General features: G+C 45.8%; 1 long non-coding RNA gene across 1 annotated transcript; it reads right to left on the bottom strand.

The window, feature by feature from the left end:
• Positions 1 to 236: 236 nt before the first annotated feature.
• Positions 237 to 3,936, bottom strand: LOC129689710 (uncharacterized). Its single transcript, XR_008722163.1, has 2 exons — positions 3,807 to 3,936; positions 237 to 361 (listed from the first exon to the last, which is right to left on the bottom strand). It is a non-coding gene; the product is annotated as an uncharacterized LOC129689710 (long non-coding RNA).
• Between the last annotated feature and the right edge of the window lie 1,322 nt (positions 3,937 to 5,258).

The following is a 5,258-nucleotide window of genomic DNA, read 5'->3' on the forward strand; positions in this document are numbered from 1 at the left end:
GCATAGGTAGAGGACAGGCAAACGTCCCATTTCCGAGTCAGTCTTTCTGTGAGTTTCAAAGGTACGAGGCATGTATATATACAGCACATATGTTTGGTGGCTGCAGTGGACTGGGCACGGTTCCCGGTGCTGAAAGCACAGGGGAGCAACAATAAATGCAAGAGAAACTCTTCAACATCACGACAAGTGTTATTAGTTACTGCTCTGCCGCTATGACAAAACCATGTAAGCAAAGCGGTTTCTAGAACGGTTTATTTGACTGGCGGTTCCAGAGGAGTAAGAGTTCATCAAGGCAGGGAAGCATGGTAGCAAGAGGCAGGCATGGTGTCAGGATCCTGAAGCTGAGAGCTCACATCCTTATCTGCAAACAGAAAGCAGAGAGAGAAAGTGAGATGGAAGTCTTTAACCTCTCAAAGCCTGACCCTTGTGACAATAGTTTTTCCAGCAAGGCTGGACTTCCCCATTAAGTCTCCAAATCGTACCATCAACTGAGAACCAAGAATTCAAATGAATGAGTCCATTGAGGACATTTCTCTTTCAGACCACCACCTCACTTCTATACAGGCATTGTGCGATCCTTTCTCTGGGGAGAGGTGGATAAATATTTACAGATAGGGCACTGATCACACACCAGAGTAAAGATGTCACCAAAGTCCAACTTGGTGAGCCACTGAATTTTATTGGTGTTACTTACAGGAGTGTGGGTGAGGAAGAATAAGTGACTCAAAGACACCTGTGAGATTCTGTATCAGCAGCAGATTCCCACCCAACATGGGTGGCAGCTCATGAAAGCCAGAAATCTGTAGCACGCTGTACAACCATCCTAGTTAGGGTTACTATTGCTACGATGGAACGCCATGACCAACCTGCAGAGGAAAGGGCTTACTTCAGGTTACACTCTTCTAGATAACAGTCCATCACTGAAGGAAGTCAGGGCAGAAATGCAAACAGAGCAGGAACTTGGAGGCAGGAGTTGGCGCAGAGGCCATGGAGAGGTGCTGCTTACTGACTTGCTTCTCATGGCTTGCTCAGCATGCTTTTTTATAGAATAGGATCAAGAGTTCAGAGACGGCACCACCCACAATGTGTTGGGTCTTTCCACATCAATTGTTAATTAATAATAAAAAAAAATTCCTACAGGCTTTCCTACAGCCAGATTATTTTTTTTAGATTTATTTATTTATTACGTATACACTATTCTGCCTGCATGTTTGCCTGCACGCCAGGAGAAGGCACCAGTTCTCATTATAGATAGTTATGAGCCACCATGTAGTTTCTGGGAATTCAACTCAGGACCCCTGGAAAAACAGCCAGTGTTCTTGACCTCTGAGCCACCTCTACAGCCAGGTCTTATGGAGGCATTTTCTTAATTGAGAACCTCAGTTAAGTCAACCTTACAGATGACTCTAGCTTGTGTCTTGTTGTTGTGACAACAACCTTTTAGGTAGCTCAAGTGGTCTGAATTTCTTGCAGGCAGCTGGCCTGGTCTCCGTCTCTTCTAAAAGCTTGTCTTGTCTGAGAGTATCTCAAATGTCTTTACTGCTTACATAAATTTGGAGAGAGAAACCGGTAATGCATCTGATCAGTTTCAGGGACTTCCAGAATCTTCTGAGTTGTTTACTTCCTGCATCTTACTTACTGCACGTCCCTGCAGGACAGAATATTTCCACTCAGAGGAAATCGCTAAGTAATGCCAGGCCAGGGAACAGGAAGAAATAACTGAAAAGACAAAATAGAGCCACTCTGATGGTTGGTGCCAGGAAGAGAAAAGAGGGAGGAAAGGGAGAATGATCTTACCAGGGAAGGCTTTGCCAAGAATATGATATTGGGGCAGAGACTTGATGAGGAGAAGGAGAAAAATGGGCTGCTACCTAGGAAAGAGGGCTCTAGGCTGAGGGGTCAGTCGTACCAAGGCTCTGCAGTGGGCTCCCATGGAGGATGAAGACGGACAAGAAGCCACTGGTCAGCAGTACGGTAAACCAGGGCAGCGCTTGCAACATGATGTAGATACTCATAGGCCATGGCAAGCACCTGGGGACTTATTCTAGATGTATGGGGAACCCCCGAAGGAGATTGTACACAAAACTGACACAATCTGACCCAAGTTTAAAAGCTTGAAGGCATGAGTTTGAGTGTGTGAAGTTTGAGTGTGTGTTCCCAAGCTCAATAGCAGTGTTTTCAGTGATGTTCAACAAGCAGTCCCTTCTATTTCCTTGGCTGTTTCTCCAAAGCCCCTATAGTGGTTTGAATGTGGCTTTCTCCAAAGCCCCTTAAATGTTTGAATACTTGGTCCACAGTTGGTGGAACTGTTGAGAAAGATCGAAAAGTGTAGGCTTGTTGAAGGATGTAGGTTACAGGGAGCAATCTCTGAGGTTTCAGAAGACTGGCATCATTCACTGGCATCATTCACAGGCCCTTCTCCATTCCACCTAGCTCATGGCTGTGGATCAAATGGTAAGTGCTCAGCTGTTCCTGCCACCGTGCTTTCGCTCCGCCACGGTGAACCGTAACCCTCTGGAACCTGAGCCCAAATTAAATGCTGCCTCTAGTAAGTTGCCTTGGTCATGGTGTCTTATCCCAGCCAGACAAAAGTAGCTAAGACAGCCTTCACTGTCCCTCAGTGACTTCCACCTGCTTCAGGCAGAAGTTATAATCTAATACGAGACACAACTAAAAGAACAGCTGAAGTGCTGCTGCCATGAACTTGAGGTGAGGCAGCACCTGGGCCAACTGGGCCCTGTGAGCATCAAAAAAGGGCTGCTCATGCAAGCCCGGAAAGTTGGGTGGCTCTGGGGGTTCGTGATGCCAAGCTCACGACTTGAATGATGAGGAAGGGTTGTCTAGGAACAGAGGAGCCATGCACACAGCAGAGGGATCGGTGCTCTGAAACCATCATGGGCTTCAATTCCTCGGCCACCTGTCCTTCAGTACCTACTGGGCAAACCCCATTGCCAGCCAGACTGGGAAAAACCTGTTCTCTTTTGGAATACTGACTGGTGCAAAAGTCTGCCGTCCTTGGCTCTAAAACAAAGTCACACGTAATCTCAGCTGGGCCCTTGACCACTCAGTACTTCCTCTTTTCTTGATAATTAACAGCACATTCTCTGGACTCCAGTATGCTTTCTGAGACCTAACCCCATAATGTAACCGAACTTCTAACTCCTTGTGTACGTCGGTGAAAGTTAACCTCTGCAGCCATCTCCTTCAGTGGTTTCAGAAAAGAAGATAGAATCATTCTTGGGTAAAATAACTCCTGAAGAGAGATTAGGCATCTATCCTGCCTTGCCTGGACTGTGCACTGCTGAGTGACTTAATAGACTGAGGTGATAAGAATTTCTCTTTTTTTAATAGAAGAATTCTAGCTCCAAATGTGAATGGAATGCAGAATTAGAAACCTCACCTCTGTTTCTTACAGTCCTATTTGGTCTGAGGGAAAATCGTGAGCAGATGAAACAAGGAGCTCTCAGATTCATAGGGAGGTTCTCAAGGAGAGTCCCATGTGCTGTCACCAGAACCCAGTGCTCCCTCCGCCTTCGCACAACCACTCAGGATGGGATGGCCAGTCCTAGAGAACTCCTGATGAGTAAAAAACACAGCAACTTTACCCTGGGATTCCCTAGGACACTTTACCAACTGCTGATATCTGGCATCCATCAGATAAATTCTCCATCACACAAATTATCGTTTTAAGGGTTTAGGGTACAACCCGGACATAAAGAGAGTGTAAGGTACCTCCATGTAAAGCTAATGAACAGCCAAGGCTGAAGTAATTGCCATGTAAGATACAAACCAACACAGAAACTCACCCTAGTCAGGCCTTTCGAGTTCATCTGTAACTGGAGAAGTTTTCCTGGATTGGACATTATCCACCAAGCAGAGCACTAAAAGCCTCATGATTCTTCTGGAGGACCAACATAGTTGCCGTCTGGAGGAGAAGGCAAATCCAGCCCTGCCCTGCCCTGTTTCTCCTTTTGACCACAGATTATCTTATGAAATGTGGCCTTTACTGATTGGACGAGAGGGACACCAGGTAAACATAAAGCTATCTCCAAGAGAGTCTTGAGTAAACTCAGACTTGGCCATATTCTATTAATTCAATTGACACTATTGATTTACTGTCTAACAGTGTGGTGTGTTGTGTCGTGACAGCCCTGAAGACCGCAACTGAGAAAAGGTCACACTAATAAGAGGGCCGAAGTCTCTTCTCTATGGTTTCAGTTGCATAAACATGTCTTCAAAGCATGAAATAAAAGCAAGAAACGGTCACAATCATGTTATTATGTGAGGTTCTGTTGCGAAACTTTGTGTTAATCAAACTTTGTATTTTTTAAGAAAAGACAAAATGAAGCCTAAGTATATGTAAACTTTATATAGATTGACTTTAGCACTGATCTCTGTTCCTCAGCTTCATGTTGAAAGCTTACAACAGGAAAGCTATCCTGAAATCTACGCCCAGTGATGTAATAGTGACGCAGCTGTTATGGGAGTGCCCAAATACTTTCCGCTTGGCCTTGAGCCCACTTCAGAGAAGAAATTCATACCTGGCACTGTAAACCAAGTCAAAAGCTGGGAACCCATGGGCCCTAAGAGGGAACCTACTCTTATTGGTTTGGGAAAGGGAAACCAATTTAGGAAGCTGCTTCCTAAATATGTGTGTGTGTGCCAGCGGATCAGTGCTGCTCTAGGTCTGGTTAGAAGCTCCTGTTTGCAACGGGCGATGTCCAAGTGCTGAGAATAAGTGACTATAGAGTGCTTGGCCCCAAGCACGTCTGTCTTACCTCCCTCCCCCCACCCCACGATTCAAGGAGCACTGTGAGGGACAGGAGCGGAATGTAAGAGCAGAGGGATGGGTAATGAGGCTATGAAACAGCCTTCTAGGCAGGACATGGCTGTCATATCCATGAACTAACAGTAGTGGTGATTACCTGCACAGAATTGGGCCCCTCGACATTCCATAAATGGGGGAGGGGCTCGTAAGGCCTCACCCCTCTGATGAGGTACAGGCAGTTAATGATACTTGTTGATCAGCTACTGATAGGCTGCTGTTGCTCAGCTTAATCCCCTTCCCCACAAAAAACGAACCAAGCCAAAAACCAAACATCCCAAAGGGGTGGGGGGAACAATACACAACAGAAACAAAAAATATGTGAAAGTAAGAGGAAGACTTACTTGGAAGGAATTTAATATGGGGGATGAAGAAGACAGGACAGCGTGTGTGTGTGTGTGTGTGTGTGTGTGTGTGTGTGTGTGTGTGTGTG

This window comes from Psammomys obesus, unplaced genomic scaffold (genome assembly GCF_907164565.1).
Source record: "Psammomys obesus unplaced genomic scaffold, mPsaObe1.curated_primary_1811, whole genome shotgun sequence".
NCBI lineage: Eukaryota > Metazoa > Chordata > Mammalia > Rodentia > Muridae > Psammomys > Psammomys obesus.